The 19,321-nt window shown below is 36.7% G+C and overlaps 1 protein-coding gene across 2 annotated transcripts in view; it reads left to right on the top strand.

Moving 5' to 3' along the window:
- The window catches only part of CTNNA3 (catenin alpha 3), a 1,799,646-nt gene that overhangs the window by 38,678 nt on the left and 1,741,647 nt on the right, over nt 1-19,321 (top strand). Inside the window, exon 1 of one of the 2 annotated variants that reach the window (XM_019444306.2) lies at nt 15,761-15,927. The exons of the other annotated variant lie outside the window; for it this stretch is intronic. The gene's annotated coding sequence lies outside the window, so the exon portion shown is untranslated. Of the gene's footprint in view, nt 1-15,760; nt 15,928-19,321 lie in introns of those variants that run through there. 2 annotated transcript variants of the gene reach the window in all.

The raw sequence follows: 19,321 nt of genomic DNA, 5'->3' as shown, positions 1-19,321 counted from the left end.
CTTTTGCTCCTAGAACCAATCTCTAACATTGGTTTTGGAGCAAGTTCTTCTCCTTGCCTTCTCTATCATCTCCATCTCCATCATCTCTATCTCTATCATCTCTACCTGCCTCTCCATCTCCATTTCTATCATCTCCATGTCCCATGTCCCATCTCCATCCCTGATCTCCATCTCCCATCTCTATCCCCATCTCCCATCTCCATCCTTTTCTCCCCCACTTTGTTATCGTGGCTCTGTTAGAATGTTAACCGTCATTGTTTTCTGTTCTGGTTTTAGTCAGGGGACTCTGATGTGTGACAAATGATAACACTGGGAGAAATAAAAGTGTCTTTTCCTTAGAGTATATTAGACAGACAGATCTTATATAAAAGCAATAAAATAAATTAATATTTCTATTAAGTGAGTATATAGTTAAATGACTCAGGCAGAGACTGTAAATCCATTGTCTCATCAAATAGTATGTGCCCTGAGAAAGTAAAAAGTTGAAAATAGATTGTAGTGGGAGTACAAATGATGCAATTTTATAAAAAATAGAATGTGATTAATATGTATTAACTCTTTGTGTTTATAGAGTTTTCACCTGAGCCCCAGCAGACTGCAATATATAGTAAAACCTTGGTTTGAGAGCATAATTCGTTCTGGAAACATGCTTGTAATTGAAGCTCTTGTATATCAAAGAGAATTTCCCCATAAGAAATAATGGAAACTCAGATGATTCGTTCCAAAACCCAAAAATATTCATATAAAAGTGATTACAATACTGTAATATAACACAAAATAATAAAGAAAATATAAAATATAAAGAAAAATGAACAAATTAACCTGCACTTACCTTTGAAAACCTTCATGGCTGGTATGAGGGAGACAAGAGAGAGGAGGGTTATTGTGCAGGATGACTTTCACTAATGGGATCATTAGTGAAATGCTGTCTATTGGCTCAGTGGAATCTTTTTCTTTTCATGCAACTTTAACAAGGAACCTACGCAATGATACTTGCTTTTGCTTCCTTTTGAGGATTTCGCAGAAATGTGACATTGCATTGTTGTTACACAGATTCGTCTATGCACTGCTACAGCCTGTTTGGGTGGTGCTTTTCTACAAAATGTTGCTCTGTTCCCCACATTTTACACATCTCCCTAATCTCATTTGAAGTGAGGGATTCCTCATTTTTTTCTCTTCCTCCTCTACAGATGAGATGCAGATGTAGACTTCTTATAAAATCTTGCAATTTTGGCCACTTGCATACCTTGTTTGTACTTCTCGATGATTTCCTTCTTAACTTCCACCATAATCATGTCCTTCTTACCGCCTTTCTTTTCAACCTTTTTCTGCATGGGGGCCATTGTATATGCTTGCACGGATGTTGACTACAATACAGTATTAATAAACTCTTGTCATATACTGTATTTGATGTAACTGGCAATAAGGCAGCAGAGGAAAGGGTCTCTATCAGCAGGCAGCCTGACCTAGAATGAAGCAAAGCATTCCTAAGCTTACTCTTGTATGGAAAAGCAAAAGAGTGTCCATAGGTGCTTTGCAGTGACAAAAAATACACTAGTGCCAGTTGTGAGCATCTTCCAACATTCTGGAAAATCACTGATTTTTGCCAAACACTGCGGCCTGAGACTGAACATCTGAGCATGGGAGACGATCACCTACAATCCTGCAGCAAGGGAGAGAGAGAAGAACCATTGGCTCAGTTTGGTCATGTGACATTTGGTGTCACTATTACTCGTTTATCAAGTTAAAATTTATTAGAAATGTTTGCTTATTGGGGCACCTGGGTGGCTCAGTCGGTTGAACGTCTGACTTCGGCTCAGGTCAGGATCTCACAGTTTGTCAGTTCGAGCCCCGTGTCGGGCTCTGTGCTGACAGCTCAGAGCCAGGAGCTTGTTTTGGATTCTGTGTCTCCCTCTCTCTGCCCCTTCCCTGCTCATGCTCTGTCTCTCTCTGTCTCTCAAAAATGAATAAATGTTAAAAAAAAATTTAAAAAAAAGAAATGTTTGCTTGTCCTGTGGAACCACTCACAGAACAAGTTACTTGCAATCCTAGGTTCTACTGTAATATGTAGTTGGAAACTTTCTCAAACCTTACTATTAAAAGATTTTTCTAATTGCTAAAAGTTGACTTCCTGTACTTGGATAAGGGCTGACCATAGTGGAAGCAGCTGATTTATGCCATAGGATTAGGAATAGCCTTGGGATTTGGTGATTTGTGGCATAAAACCTGGAAAAGGTACCAGGTACCTCTAAAAATGGGAGTATGGAAGAAGGAAGCTGAAAAACGGAGGCTTGGCCAATGAGTGATCGAGTTCAAGAGTACCATCCTAAGGGCCTGCTTTCTAGGCCCACTCCTAGTATAAATGGTCATGGCTTGGATTCTCTCCAAGAGCAAAAAGACAGGGACTTGTGTCTAGGTTGTTTATTTGGGTGGTAACACCAGAGAGTAGGGATGAAGGACTAAGCAGAGTGAGGAAAAGAGGAAAGGATAATGTAGGATGAACCTGCTTTGTTGTGCCCAGTTGGGGCTTGATGCCCCTTAGAATTCTCTACATAGGGGTCAACTGGAAGGAGCATTTGTATACCAGTTGTTCCTGGCCCCCTGCTGGTTGTGGGTTAATCCTGAGCACTCACTCTCCTGAATTTATATGGACATGCACATACGGAGTGGGCTGTGCGTATCATCACATTTATATGGACATGCACATACGGAGTGGGCTGTGCGTGGCACTGGGGCAGCCAATGAAAGATGTGAGGTGTGACACTGACAACGTGAGGGTGTTGTGGCCCGCCAGGAACTATCTTCTACCAGTGTGATCGGAATCAGATGAAGCTAAGCTTGTGTGGGCAGAGCACCAGAAGTATCTGATACAGTGATACTTGGTTTATAATGTTTTAAAAGGTAGACTAAAAAGCATTTATTCACAATGAAGCTACTATTTAGGATCATAGGACTTGTGAGATTAACTGTTTAAGAATTTTGGAGGCAAATGTAATTGTTTCTCTCCCTTCTTTTTCTTCTTCCTCAAGTAAAACTCTGGGTTATGCAGTTTAAAATTCTATAGAAAGGATTTTAATCAAGTTCATAAACATTGAAAAGACGTGAGCAAATATATTGATTCATTTAATGAATATTTAATATTAGAAATGTGAAAATATAAGCTTAATTTGTGAAACCATGAAGTGCTTTAAAAGGTCTTTATAGGTCTTTTATACAGGGTAAGGGATGATATAAAACAACTCTGACGAAATTTAGCATTAATTATTTTTTATTTCTTTGAGAGAACTTTCTGGAAGTTATAGGGCTTCTAATACTTAATTGTAGGTCTTTGCTGTGGTTTCTTTCCATTTTGTAATGGAATAAAGAAAAAATATCAATATAGTCTCAAAGCTACATTTCTAAACCTCTCTCCTTGAGTTTCTTCTAGGATATCATGCTTATGTTATTTCCCCCATTGAGGTTGGTAGCTATGAATTATTTGTGTATTTGATTGCCTTTAGGTATCTGTAAAAATTCAAGGAGAGCAAGGAAGATAGCAAAAACTACATGATAAGATTCATGCTTTGCCTCATCTTCTTTAGAAAAAGAGGAACAAAAACTAGAACTGGTCTAGTCTTACTAGAAAAGAATCCTCTCATAACCTCTTTTATCTATTACTCACCTTTCTTGTCACTTTTTCTCTGAACATTTCCCAAAATAGTGAATAGTCTGAGATCCTGTGAAATTCTGCTAGATGTAAACCCTAGTACTGAATTTTAAAAATTTGGTTCTTAATGTTTGTCCTAGTTTCTGAGATAAAATATTAATTTTGTATAAGAACAAGAGGAAACAATTAAGATTGTTAATAGAAGTTTTAACTTATTTAAATTCACAGCTAGCAATCAGAATTAGAAAGGGTCTGTGAGTCATGGTCTAGTTTTTAAGCTACTGAATCCGTGGTACTAATTAAGTCCTTTAATAAGTACCTTAAAATCTCGAATGCTTAGCTACTGTTGCATAATTTCTGAGACAGAAATTCTTGGTTTGCACATGGTAAGTGTTAATATATTTGATAACATGAATTCTAATAATAAAACACTAAACTCTTTTGTTTGTATAATTGAAAGGAATAGCACACCCAGACAAGGATCATTCATATCCAGGGGCCATATAGTAAAGGTTCTGCTCATCTAGCTGACTCATCGCAGTCAGTTAAGGTACCTGCTCTTAAGAATATATTAAAAGTGTTCTAACAACTCAGGACATGATAAGCATTTACTTGAGAAAAACTAAACCTGCATTATGTAAAGAATGCCTCCCTCAAACTTTTCAACTTGTGTAGATTCTAATGCTTGCAGTCTGCAGCCTCAGTCAGACCCAGTTCCCAAGCAAATCCACCTTGTAGATGGAATCTGGAGTTTTAGTCCCATATCTGATGTGCCCATTGAATCACAGCCATCCTTCTAACTCTCCACTGTGTTTGTTCAATCTAGGTGACTAAGTTTCTACTCTGCACTTGGCTGGGGGTTCTAACTCCCTGCCTAATGTTTAGCAGTTTCCAGATGAACCACCTGAAATAGGGCATCACTACCATCTAACATAGAGTGATACTGCTGGCAGGAGACTTCTGCGGCAGTGCCCCCCTTACTAGGTTGTTGGTTCTTGGCCATTGTAACAGGTACTAATTAAAAAATTAAAAAAAAATTTTAATGTTTACTTATTTTTGAGAGAGAGAGCAAGCAAGCAAGGGAGGGGCAGAGAGAGAGAGGAAGACACAGAATTTGAAGCAGGCTCCAGGCTCCAGCTGTCAGCACAGAGCCTGATGTGGGGCTTGAACTCGCAAACTGCAAGATCATGACCTGAGCTGAAGTCAGATGCTTAACTGACTGAGCCACCTAGGGACCCCGGTAACAGGTCCTAATTAAATACAAGTTTGCTGCATCCTCCTAACACCCAAGCCACTTCAATTGGGCTGCTATCCAGGTCTCTGGGTCATTTGGTCAGTTCCTCTAGCCTTATTCTTGCTTGGCTCCTTATTGTTGCTTGGTCCCTTCTCTTTCTTGCACTTGCTCACTGCTAAAGTTGAGATAGAGCTTGTCTAAAGTACAACGTGAACTATATACCATTCACTAAGTAGTTAACATGATTAAAGGTTACTACCATTAATTGAAGACTTCACTATATATTGCTCAAATGTCTGAACATCAACACCATGTTTTATAAAATAAGGTCACATATTCTTTTAAATATCTAGATTTCAGTAGCTAAAGTCTGCATGGTCTCTCTCTCTTTTTAGGATTTTATTTTTAAGTAATCTCTGTACCCACTGTGGGGCTCAAACTCATAACCCTGAGATCAAGAGTTGCATGCTTTCCTGACTGAACTAGCCAGGTGCCCTAAGTCCCCATTGTCTTCATGCCAGAAATCAGCCCCTTAAAGTGTTTCTTGGTTATATCAGAGTCATCAGAGCTCTCTTGATTGTGTTTAGGAAGAGGCCCATCATGTTTTTCTCTTTTGGATACTTTGTCATCCTGTTACACTATTGCTTTTCCTCTTCTTCTTTAGGTCATTATTCCATCTGAATCAGAAAACAGGTGCTTTTCTTAATTTTCCATAGCACAGGATTTTAACCAGAGTTTAACAGAAAGAGGTAGGATAAAGAAAAGATAACACGTATGATAATTACAGTAAAAATATATACACATAAATAATTACTGCAGCTATGCTCAGCATCTCCTGGTCCAAGTTCTGGGCCATTTTCAAGGCCTTTTTTTCTTTCTGTCTGTCTTTCTAATTTAATTTAATTTAATTTAAATTAGTTTTTCAAAATTTTATTTAAATTCTAGTTAGTTAACATACAGTGCAATATTGGTTTCAGCAGTAGAATTCCATGATTCATCACTTACATAAAACACCCAGTGCTCATCACAATGCCTATCACCCATCCCCCTGTCCAACTCCCTCTATCAACTTTCAGTTTGTTCTCTATCATTAAGAGTCTTGTATGGTTTGTTTTCCTCTCTCTCTTTTTTCTCCTGCTTCCTTATGTTCATCTGTTTTATTTCTTAAATTCCACATATGAGTGAAATCATTTATTTGTCTTTCTCTGGCTGACCTACTTTGCTTAGCATAATACACTCTAGCTCCATCCACATCATTGCTAATGGCAAGATTTCATTCTTTTTGATGGCCGAGTACTATTCCATTGTGTGTGTGTGTGTGTGTGTGTGTGTTTGTGTGTGTGTACCACCTCTTTATCCATTTATCAGTCAATGGACACTTGAGCTTTTTCCATAGTTTGGCTATTGTTAATAGTTCTGCTATAAACATTGGGGCATGTACCCCTTCAAATCTGTATTTTTGTATTTTTTGAGCAAATACCTGGTAGTGCAATTGCTGGCTGATAGGATAGTTCTATTTTTAACTTTTTGAGGAATTTCCATACTGTTTTCCAGAATAGCTGCACCAGTTTACATTCCCACCAACAGTGCAAGAGTGTTCCCCTTTCTCTGCATCCTTGCCAACATTTTAGCCATTCTGACAATTGTGTGGTGGTATCTTATGGTTTTGATTTGTGTTTCCCCAATGATGCGTGATGTTGAGCATCTTTTCATGTGTCTGTTATTCATCTGGATGTCTTCTTTGGAAAAATGTCTATTCATGTCTTCTGCCCATTTCTTCACTGGATTATTTGTTTTTTGGGTGTTGAGTTTCATAAGTTCTTTATAGATTTTGGATACTAACCCTTTGCCAGATATGTTATTTGCAAATATATTCTCCCATTCCATTTGTTGCCTTTTAGTTTTGTTATTTCCTTCACTGTACACAAGATTTTTATCTTGGTGAGGTCCCAATAGTTCATTTTTTGCTTTTGTTTCACTTGCCTTCACAGATGTGTCTAGTAACAAGTTGCTCCAGCTGAGGTCAGAAAGGTTGCTGCCTGTGTTCTTCTCTAGGATTTTGATGGTTTCCTGTCTCACATTTAGGTCTTTCATCCATTTTGAATTTATTTTTGTGTGTGGTGTAAGAAAGTGGTCCAATTTCATTCTTCTACATGTTGTTGTACAGTTTCCCCAGCACTATTTGTTGAAGAGACGTTCTTTTACATGTTGGATATTCTATCCTGCTTTGTTGAAGATTAGTTGACCATATAGTTGTGGGTTTAAGGCATCCTTAGAAAGTGTTTCTTTAACTTTCTACCACTATTATGAAAATGTCAGCTTGCCTTTTCACTGTGGGATACCGTCTGGCTTTTCCTTTCTGTCTGGAGTCTAGTCTCCCAAACAATGGACTTTACAGAGAAAGTCACATTCCCTGCATTTCAGCTAAAAACTAGCTTTCCAGTTTTCATTTCTATTCTGGAATCAGTTTTTTTTCCAGTATAAATAACAATGGAAATATCCATTCTTTTCACAGAAACCTCACTCTCTAACTTATAGGATAAGATCTGGTCCTGTGGGTACTGCCCATTCTGTCCTCTCCTTCAGGCAATTGCCATAGCTGTTTTTAATACATTTTCTAGAAATCAGAATTATTCTTCTAAAGCCATGTTTGGGACTGCAGTAGTCCATTCTAGATTGTGCTATACCACATTAATTAGGGGTTCTTTTTACATGATTTATTTTCCTTAATCAATCAATCAATCAATCAGTTATCTATCATCTTCTTCATTTCAGCCTTGGGGCTCTTGTAAACATACAGTGTTTACAGCAGTGATTCTCAAGTCACCCCTTTTCCTCTTCTTTCCGGGGCAGGCAGTTTTGGTTGTCACAGTAGTTGTGGGGCACATCTGGCATTTAATTGGTATAGGCCAAAGAAGCTTAGCGGTTTTGAAATGTGTGGAACTCTTCTCTAAAATGAATTATCCCGCATACCAAGCAGGTTTCAGATATCCCACTGTAGGTGCTGTTTATAATTTTCTAAGCTTAGAACTTAACTCTCGTTTAACTTATAAACACTAAGTTTTTTTTTCTGCACAGTTTTATTAATATACTTTTCTAGGAGTACACTTGAGTATATCAAAGGAAGATTGTTCTTTTGTTCTATATTATATGAGGAGTTATTTCTTATTTCAGAAAAATCTTGTCATTGTTGCAAAGCTGCTGGTGATATTTGAATTGCCAGTACAACACATCCTTATCAATTTACATTTGTAGCTATCACATTCACAGTGCTTCTGTGCTTAAGGGGAAAAGTGCCTCTTATTATGTGTTCCAGTATGAGTGTGCCTGAGCATTTGTGTAATGAAATGCAAATGTATAATTTATGTAACTACACACAATTGTTATTTAAATGACATTTATATAGAAAATATGTTTTTATTTTTTTAATGTTTTTATTTTTGAGAGAGAGTGTGAGCAGGGGAGGGGCAGAGAGAGAAGGGGACAGAGGATCCAAAGAGGGCTGTGCACTGACAGCAGTGAGCCCAATATTGGGCTCAAACCCATGAGTTGTGAGATCATGACCTGAGCACAAGTTGGATGTTTAACCAACTGAGCCACCCAGGAAACCCTGTAAACATATAAAATATGTTTTTAAAGACTCGGTATAGATAATGTATAGTTAGTAACTATGAATTTCATTTTAGGATGTTAAAAAAGGACATTGGAAAATAATTTTTTTTTATTTTCAAGTTAGTTAACATACAATGTAGTCTTCTCTTCAGGAGTAGAACCCAGTGATTCATCACTTCATAACACCTGGTGCTCATCCCAACAAGTACCCTCCTTAATACCCATCACCCATTTAACCCACCCTTTCACCCCCACCCCCATCAACCCTTAATTTGTTCTCTATATTTAAGAGTCTCTTATGGTTTGGTTCCCTCTCTGTTTTTATGTTATTTTTCCTTCCTTCACCTATGTTCATCTGTTAAATTTCTCAAATTCCACGTATGAGTGAAATCATATGATATCTGTCTTTCTCTGACTGACTTATTTCACTTAGCATAATACCCTCCAGTTACATCCATGTTTTTGCAAATGGCAAGATTTCATTCTTTTCCATTGCTGAGTAGTATTCTAGTGTGTGTGTGTGTGTGTGTGTGTGTGTGTGTGTGTGTACATATATGTATGTATCTATATATATGTATACATGTATATACATATACATATATGTATACACACATATGTGTGTATGTATGTATCTATATCTATATCTATCTATATCTATATCTATATCTATATCTATATCTATCTATCTATCTATCTATCTATCTATCTATATATATATCATATCTCCTTAATCTATTCATCAGTTGATGGACATTTGGGCTCTTGCCATAATTTGGCTATTGTTGATAGTGGGGTGCATGTGCCCCTTCGAATCAGCACTTTTGTATCCTTTGGATAAATTCGTAGTAGTATAATTGCTGGGCCGTAGGGTAGTTCTATTTTTAATTTTTTTAGGAACCTCCACACTTTTCCAGAGTGGCTGCACCAGTTTGCATTCCCACCAACAGTGCAGTAGGGTTCCCCTTTCTCCACATCCTCGCCAACATCTGCTGTTTCCTGAGTTGTTAATTTTAGCCATTCTGACTGGTGTGAGGTGGTATCTCATTGTGGCTTTGATTTGTATTTCCCTGATTATGAGCATGTTGGAAGTCCTAACCTGAACAATCAGACAACAAAACGAAATAAAAGTTATCCAAATTGGCAAAGAAAAAGTTAGACTTTCACTCTTCGCAGATGACATGATACTCTACATGCTTGGGAGCCTGCTTGGGATTCTCTCTCTCCTTCTTTTTCTGCCCCTCCTGTTTGCTTGCTCTCTCTCTGTCTCAAAGTAAATAAATAAACTTCAAAAAAATAAATGATATCAGTATTTCTGCATCCCTTGTTAAGTGCCTCTAGGTTAAGATGATACGTTACTGTGTTGTTTATATTATTTACTAGTAGCTTTTGAGGTTACATTCTGAAAGATAAGACAATTTCTTTAACACTTTAAGAGCTGTAGCAAATAAAAATAAAGTATAGTAATCCTTTATAAATAACATAGTACACATCTCTTATTTACATAATTTGAAATAAAAAGATAGGTTAAATGACAGTAAGTGTTGATTTCATTCTAGATATTCTGTACCTTTAAAAATAATTTTCAAAGCTGCAAGAGCAAGTTGTTTTTAGAACCATCAATACTAGAAGCTGTGGTTTATTAATATATGCGAGGGACTGATAAGGTGGTTAATTAATAAAAGAAATGTCACCAAGAAGGTCTGTGCTGGGAATTTTCATTAACAAGTTGAAAAAGAAGTAACAGAGTAATCAATGAACTAAAGCAGACATGATTGACTATAATTACTGTGCTTGTTAAGACTATTGACTAACAGCAAGATGGGCTGTCAAAGTTGAGGCATGGCACTCTGAGAAAATTAAATGAGAAAAATTAATGAGAAAAACATTCATTTTTGCTAACACCAAGGCAATAAAGGTAAAGTGTCAATTTCAGGAGTTATGAAATAGTTAAATTGAGATATTTGATTTTAACATTAAATACACTTTGACTAACATTTAAATGCTATATTTGAGTTTACACAAAGCAAAATGCAGAAGAAATTTGGTGGTAAATATAATATATAAAGATAACAAACAAGATATAACTTATGTTGGTATCAGGGCAGGGTAGTAGCTGTAAAGATGGAGAGGCAATGGATTTGAAGGATATTTGATAAATAAAATTAAAAGAACACCATTCTCTTATTTTGTTGATATCATTCATTTCTGCATCAAGGCAAATATAACTCCTTCCAGGAAAATTTCCTGGATTATCCTCTTCTCCTTATCTCTCCCTCCTTTGAAATCCCTCAGCTATTGATGCTTTACTTTGTATTATAGTTAATTTGCATATGCCATACTGTTAATGGACTATATTGCTGCCCCTAACATTCATTCCCCTGGTGGAGACAACATAAGTAAACAAACAAATAAATATTGAAGGTTGTAGTAAGTGACTGGGGGCAGTAAGGTAAGGTAATCAGGTAATACCTCTATGAGAAGGCGAAGGATGAAAATTAGCCAGACATATAAATAGCTGGGAGGAAATGATTTCAGGCAGAGGGATGGTAAGTGCAACAGTCCTGAGAATAAGCTTGGGTATTTTATGAGTAGAAAATATAATTCAAGTCTGTGAACTGGAGGGGAGAGTGCTATGAGTGAAAATGGAAGAGGTTTACAGGAGCCATAACACAGAGGGCCTTGTAGATTTGTTAAAGAATTTGGATTTTTTTGCTATGACTAACAAGGCATTGGATGATATTAAGCAGGAGAATGGCATGAGCTAAGCTATGTTCTAAAACATCATTTAGAAGCTATGTGGAGAATAGATTGTAGATGCCTCAAAATAGTTGGGCAGAGGAGATAGAAGTGGATGTATAAAAGATAACTTTTCAAAGTAGGATTAATGGAAATTCTTGATGATTTTGAGGGAAAAGAATGAATGAAGGAAGATTCCTAGGTTTTGGCTTAAGCAATGAGGCGATGATACCAATTACTAGAATATGAATGACAGAAGTATATTTGGGAGGCATAATCGGGAGCTCTTTTTTTGGGTCATGATAAGTTTGAAAGGTCTATTAGCTATCTAAATGAAGAAGGCAGTTGGATGTATACCTCTGGGGCTCACGAGGGAGGTCTGGGTTGAGGATATACAAATTTGGAATTTGTTAGCATATGGATGTATGATTGGTGTATTCAGTGAGCAATCGCCTTGTCCAGTCTCTGCATTTACCTTTGCTCTATTGCGTCTCCCTTTCTCATTCTTTAATGACATATTGGGTCAGCTCCATAATTTTCCTGCCACTTAGTGAAATGTTTTAAAGGCTACTTAGTCTCTTAAAATTTTTTTTAAATGTTTATTTATTTTTGACAGAGAGAGACAGAGCATGAGCGGGGGAGGGCAGAGAGAGAGGGAGACACAGAATCTGAGGCAGGTTCCAGGCTTCGAGCTGTCAGCACAGAGCCCAGCGTGGGGCTCGAACTCACAGACCACGAGATCATGACCTGAGCTGAAGTTGGACACTCAACCAACTGAGCCACCAGGTGCCCCTACTTAGTCTATTTTAAAACTTCCATTTTATTCCAGTTTAAATCCTATCTCCTCTTTTTCCTCCAGCACTGACCAGATGTCTTCTCAAGGGACTTGGAAATGGAAAGGGGCAAGATTGATTTTTTTTCACCACTTCTGCTCTGGTATCTTCAAGAAGAGAGATTTAGTTGGCCTTGTTCCTTTGATATTTCAAGTCCCCTAACTTTTCATGTAGTGTTAGGGCTAGGAAAGGGAACAGGAGAGGAGGAGCATGTAGCTCTTTTTTAAATGCTTCTTAGTAAGCCCTGAATGAGGTGTCTATCTTTAAATACTGGAAATTCCTTAGCATGCATGCAGTGTATACAGATGGCTTAATTTTCTTTTATTTTGAGCTTAGTTGCCAGTTCTGCAAAGCAGGAAAAATCCCATTTAACATTTTATTATGGATCTCCTTTAAATTCATAGGGTTGGATGAGATATCCCCTGAGGTGACAGTGTGCATTTGACCACACAGAAGTTGGTGGTAGACCTAAAAATGGCCTTTATGGCAGTGAAGGAGACAGAAATGGGTTGTGGAATGAATGATGGTTGAAGATGTAGGGATGGTGAGAAGCTTATTTGGGAAGTATTGTGATGAAGGTAGCAGAGAACTGGGAGGAAATGTAGGGTGAAGCTAATGCTTTTGTTTGTTGGATATTTTAAAGTTAGAGGTCTTGTGGCATATTTTTGTGCTGATCATTGCAGAAAGGGTGATAATGTGGTTCATGAAGTGATAAGGAAGGAGCAGAGTCCTTGAGAAGGGGGAGAAGAAGGAATCCAGAGCAGAAGAGGAGAGATTAGCTGCTGGTAGGAGCAAGGGTACTATTTGCATTATAATAGGAAGGAAACCAGAGAAGGTGGGGCTCAGGGCTGGTGGTTTTATAGATTTGATAATGAGAAGGCATGGGGCATCTTCCCATGTGGCTTCTGTTTTTCTTTGCGAGGCAGGAGAGTTGGTTAGTAGCTAATAACAGGGTAGGTGGGAAGAGAGGGGGAAGGATCTTTTGCTGCAGTATATAAGACCTTTGAAATAGGAACAGATTCATTTAGTTTCACCTAAAACACCAACAAAGTGCCAACATTATTTATCACATATTTTTGGGATAAGATAATTTTAATTATCACAAATTATTCTTAGCTTTAAATCTGATCTTGAAAAGGTGTTATAGCTGTTCAGAAAGTCACATATTTTTTTGAAGCCCCAACCTGAAATTGCCTGAAATATTTTGAGGTATTATGTATAGAATAAAGTGGACTCAAAGTTCATGCAAAAGCTATATTCATTCTTTAAGGTATTTTAGTGAAAAGGAGAAAAGGTATTCTATTCTGATTGAAGAACTGATTGTTTCCTGGAGGGCTTATTTTCCAAGAGGGGCTTCTGATAGAGGTAGAATTATTTTCTTTTTGGAGGCTTCCCTTCTGTGCCTCTGATGTTCTAGCTGGCTTCTAACATAGGGATCCACATCAAGGGACTTCTCAGTACATATGGTGGAGTGACTTTGTCTGGGGCCAAAGACATACATACTTTTGATTACCTCAGGAGGATTGCTACAACTGCCCTGATTTATTCTCTCTCTTCTCTCTTTTTTTTCCAGCTCCTTTACCCCTAACCTTTGTTTGCTTGCAAGAGGAATGTGAGCCAAAATTTTAAAGTTTGAAAAGTATACAGAAAGGAAACAAGTAAATAGGGAAGGAGAATAAATACTGAACAAGACTGGGCAAGGTTACAAGAAGGAATTACTGTGAAAACCTGGAAGGGGGCCAGGGTGCAAAATGCAGTAGCTGTGTCGTTTACAGGAACTATTTAGTGTTCAGCATGCTTCAGTGATCACCCAGAGAAAGCCAGATTTCTCTGGTTTTGTTTGCTACCCTATAGTTAGCTATGGAAATGTGACATAGGTGATCTGTATTTTTTCTCAGCCAACTGATACAAATACAGGGGATCGTGGGGCCTCTGCTCATCAAATCTGACGTGATTTGAATTGCTAGGAAAGGGACCTCTTGTGGCCATAGTGGGAAACATTTTAACTGAGACCTATCTTAGAGGTTACATTTTTATGAAGAAATGAAAAAAAACTCTATAGAGCTCTTTAACATTGTATTTCAGATGTTTTATAATATTTAATTGTTTTAATAACACAAAGTACTGTAATTTCATCTGTATTTTATCTATGAGAAGTTCTGTATAATTTGCAACACTTCAGATTTTGTCCATTTAATTCACACATCCCCTGACAAATAGAAAGAATAGGAGTTTTCATTTCCATTCTGCAGATGGAAAAGAGAGGTACAGAGCAGGTAAGTAACTTATTTGTGGTTTTACAGTGGGGGCAGACTAGTTCATAATAGAATTTGGGTATCTTATCTTGGGCTCAGTTCAGCAGTCTGGGTTTGGAAAACATTCATTATTAAAGCTCTAAAACAAAAACTTCTATTTTGCAAGTGTCAAGTGAATTCTTTATTCAAGAAAAGATGGATTGAGAGACATAAAACTTAGTCTTTGTTTTCAGTGTGAAAAGAGGCTATTCCTAGATTCTCCAGGAGAAAAAAGCTGCTTTAAAAAAATCTGGGAGGACAGTATGTCAGCAACTAAGAATCTTTAGATAAATGTGATGCCAGTTATGCACATTTTAAAGGAAGCTACATAAAAATACAGTTATTTTCAGATTTCCCTAGAAATCATATAAAATGAAACTCCTTTCATCGTTGATTCTCTCTGACTGTCCCCGGACCCTGTCTTTTGTCTCAGCTCCCTAATATTTGTTATAAGAGGGCCTGTGGAGCTAACAAATGCCTTCTTTTTATTTTGAATTCAGTTTCTTTAAGAACAATAATGCCAAAACTCAAATGAGTAGTTTTTCTATTTACTTATTAAATATATATTAAGAAATTTTAATTCTAGCGTGGTTAAGATACAGTGGAGTAGTTCTTTATAAGGGACTGTTGTTTTAGAAGCTGTTGGAAGAAAGTCACAGAAGTGGTAGTGTCAAAGGAAATATGGTATGAGTTCAAGTGGGGAATCAAGGAATTGATGAAATGATAAATCACAAGGCAGGGATATGCAAGATTTGTTCCAGTGAATGTTAGGGTATTGAGGAAAAGATACCGAAAAAGGGAAGAGGAGATACAAAAAAGAACAGCTGTAGCAAAAGAAATTTTGTAGGAGAAGACTTTTTTTTCTTGATAACTTTAATAATGGTTTCGCTGTAGAGTTTTTGTAAATCTTCACAGTACATGCTGTATACTGATAATTATGTGGTTCTCCATAAATTCTGGGAGCATGGAGTGTGATACCTGGTGCAAGTGTATGAGACAGGTAAGATTTCAGAGCAAAAGCACTATCTCAGATTGACACATTGTCCTGTGGCATTGAAGATGCTAAATTTCACATAATTGATCTTTTGATGTATGGATTCCCTAGACTCTTATTATCCCTGCTTTATCATTTTTTTCACTCTCCATAATTCCAGTCTTCAGCTTTAATTAGATGTAAAGAGGTCCTTATTTTGGAGAGAAATGCAAACCTAACTTATTCAGAGCTTCCTGACAGCTATGTTTATAGATCTCTAGGCAAAGTATGTGTCTGGCCTTTTTCAACGGAGTATTTTCAGTAACAAGTTGTCAGTGAGGTCAGTGACTAGCAGTTCAGGATTAGATACCACCCACCCTGGTTTGTAACCTCCCCTTTCTTTCTTATCCTGGGTGAATGACGCTCAGCTAAAGTGACTGCCCCACTGTCACTGCCTCTTAATTTGGTACTCTGTAACTCTGGCTAAGAAGGCTTCTCCCTCTTCTTCTTTTTTTTTTCCCCTCCCAAAACTCTTTTTGGAAAATTCCCTACAAGAGCTGAACTTTAAAAACATTTACTTTATAGAAAGCAACAGAAAGGTAAGAGTCAAGTTTGTAAAGAGAAGAGCTGGACTTCAGTGCATTCTTGTTGCTGCGTTGAATTGCTCTGCCTTAGTTATATATCGTAGTTTTAAAATGTGGGGTTTCCTTCTGAATTACAGTACATCACACTGTTATATAAAATGGGAATGTTTTGAGTAGTTATGATGAGAAATGTAGGCTTTCATGCTAATTTTAAAGTTATAAATAACTTTCAAACCAGTGCCAGGGGAAGCTAGTAGCCAAGGTCGTGCTTTGCATTCAGAGAGTTTCTGGCTATAAAAAGCCGATTGCAATACTGTGCAGGAAAAGATAAGATACGGCCTGGATGCTTGTGCTTTGGCATGGGGCTGGGGCAAAAGAAAGCAAAGATAGAAAATGTTTGAAGGGATTTTACTTTCAACCAAAAGCTTGTTCACAGTAAATGGAAGATTTTTCAAATGAGATAGTGGCAAAAGCATTAATTCCTAAATTTAATATTTCTCTCATGTATTTGTTTTATAATTGGCAGTAATATTAAGAGGTTGAGTTCTCTCAGAACTGTTTTACCACCATTTATAATCGAATAAAAGTCACACTATGTGGAATGTAATAATCAATACTGTAAAGAGAATGTCACTGTTTTGATGGGGGTCTGAGTGACTGAACAGTTGCTCTCCGTTGCACTGAGGACAGAACTGGAAGGAATGAGTTCAAATAGAAACCAGAAGAAATTTAGTTTAGGCATCAGAAGTTCATCAATTGTACAAGTTTTGAGTCACCGATATACACCACTAAGAAAGCCTGTTACAGTGTCTTTGAAGATACATGAAATCCAACGATTTGCTTACAACACGCAAGTACGAAAAATAAGATTTCACATTAGCTTTGCTTCTGGGTTTGTGGTTAACTTATTTAGACAGATGGAAAGGTCAACATATTGAAAATAGTTGTGATTTGGAGATGTGGATTATCAACAGCTAAATTTTAATGGTGTATTTGGATGCACTATTAAAATTTCATTATTCACTATAAAAAAAATGACCTCAGTATTAGCAAAGGACAAATTGGTTAAATGGAAAAACCCAGAATACAGACAGTATAGACACAACTATTTCCATTTGTTACCCTCCTATACATAGTCTGTGTCTTCCTTCTTACTTGAGTAAAATATTGGGATTTTATAGTAAAATTTATTTTCTTTTCATCATAAAAGTAATATGAGCTCATTGTAGAATTTTGAAAGTACAGAAAAACAATTACCTGTCATCTCATTGATGCATTTCCTTTTAGTCTTTTTTCTCTGCATGGCTTTGAAATGAATTACAGCAATACTGTTGATAAAATTTGAGACCTTGCTTTTACATTTAACATTATACCAAAACATTTTCCATGTAACATTACCTATTCTACATAGATATTATCTTAAATTACTGTGTAACAATTTCCCAAGTTACTGAATATGATTTTCTTAATTATTGTTGAATACCTAAGTGCTATGGTAAATATCTTTGCGTGTGTGTGTGTGTGTGTGTCTTTATTTATTTTAAAGATAATTTCTTTAAACTGTATTTTTAAAAAATTTTTTATTTGAGTAAAATTGACACACAATGTTACATTAGTTTCAGTTGTACAACATAGTGATTCAACATCTCTGTACACTACATTATGCTCACCACAGTGTAGCTTCTATCTGTCACCATATAGTGCTGTTATATCATTGATTATATTACCTTTGCTGTGCCTTTTATTCCTGTGACTTATTCATTTCATAACTGGAAGTCTATATTTCCCACTCCTCTTCACCCATGTTGCCCATCTTCCCCTTCACCTCCTGGCAACCATCAGTTTGTTCTCTGTAGGTCTGATTCTTCAAACTATATTCTTAAATGTGGACTTGGATTATAGGGCATTTGAGTTGAAGACAAAGGCTGTGATTTTTAAGAAGATGGTTTTTTACTGTTTTTCTTTTAAGACTTTGTAAAATTCCTTGTCTACCAAATGACATCTTTATTGAATGTCTCTGATATGTAAAACATTGTTATCAGGTATGTAAATAGCAATATACTAAGTGTTTGGAAGGACAGAATCTCTATTTACAAATTTTCAACTTATCAGCTTTACAGATATCAACAAAGCTACATGTCAGGAAAATGCTTCAGCTCTGCCTGAAACTAAGAGATAGTATTATTGACTATATTATTTTGGACTTTTGAACAATAGAAGTTATAAATGACTTTTTTTTAGAGGACCATCTATACATTGTTCTGACTTATATGAATTTTAAGAGCCAACTGTGACAAAGAAATAGCAGAATTAAGAAGGATAAATACTGTAGTTATAATAAACGTTTGGAGAAATTAGAAGTATTTGGAGAAATCTGTAGGCAGCAGAGCGAAAGAAAAAGGTAGAGGGAACATACAAAAGCATAAATTCAGTATTAGGTTTTTCTGTTTAGGAAAACGGGATTGGAAAGGGGCATAGCTAGAGTGGGAGTAAGAGAAGATAGTGAAGTTTTAATTTTGTTATTGTTGAAATTAGGAGCTATGGTTGTAGAAATAGACTATATTGAAGGAAAAAAGCCAAGGAATTGGTGGTCAGTAAAACTATTTGACTTTTGGAGGTGGTGGCTCTCCAGAGAATTCAAAGTAGAGAGAGTATAGAGATATCAGTATTATTTGGTGGGAGGTGAGTTGAGGTATAGGGTTGTGAATTCTTAAAGAATATATTGTGCCTGTATTAAAACTTTTTTAATTGTGCACTTTTATTTTTCAGTGATATTTAGAGGAAGACCAGAGCTATGGAAGGATGGAGTTCTCTTTTCTCATCCCTATGCATTTCTGTTTGCGTGTTTTTATTTTTTCTTTGGAACAGAAGGGATTAAGGTTTGAGAAGTTGGCCCTCAGTCTTGCCCGAAGAGAAACTATGTGCTTTGTAATAAAGACTTAAAAAAGTAGTGTTTATTTAAGGATGACTGGCTCATGGGAATGTTAGTCTAGAGATTCAGAGAGTGTTATTTTTCTGATTTTTGTTAGGATACTGCTTTTAAGTGACATGGTACTGTGGGGTGGAGCTCCTGAGTTTAGCCAAGTTGCAAATCTAATGGAAAGTGACAGATAATTGAGACTACAGAATTTTTGAAAGTGAACAGGACTATTAGCTGTTGCATGTGATCTTCACATGCTTGATTACTGTTTTTAACTATATTATTGGTGCCTGGGACACAGCCAATTTAATCTGCTACCAATTTACTCACTATCTTCCAGGGTTTGAGAAATGATTTTAAGTTCCTATGTACCAAATTGTAAATTAGGTCAAATTTATTTGGCACACCCACCTCTTTTTCCTGTCTTCATTATCCTAACCAGTATGCTTGTTCTGCTTCAGGTTCTTCCATCAGTGGGGAAATAGATTT

This window comes from Panthera pardus, unplaced genomic scaffold (genome assembly GCF_024362965.1).
Source record: "Panthera pardus isolate Hobbes unplaced genomic scaffold, ASM2436296v1 HiC_scaffold_22, whole genome shotgun sequence".
Classification (NCBI taxonomy): Eukaryota; Metazoa; Chordata; class Mammalia; order Carnivora; family Felidae; genus Panthera; species Panthera pardus.
Note: the sequence above shows the minus strand (reverse complement) of the source record. Positions and strands in the feature narration are given on the sequence as shown.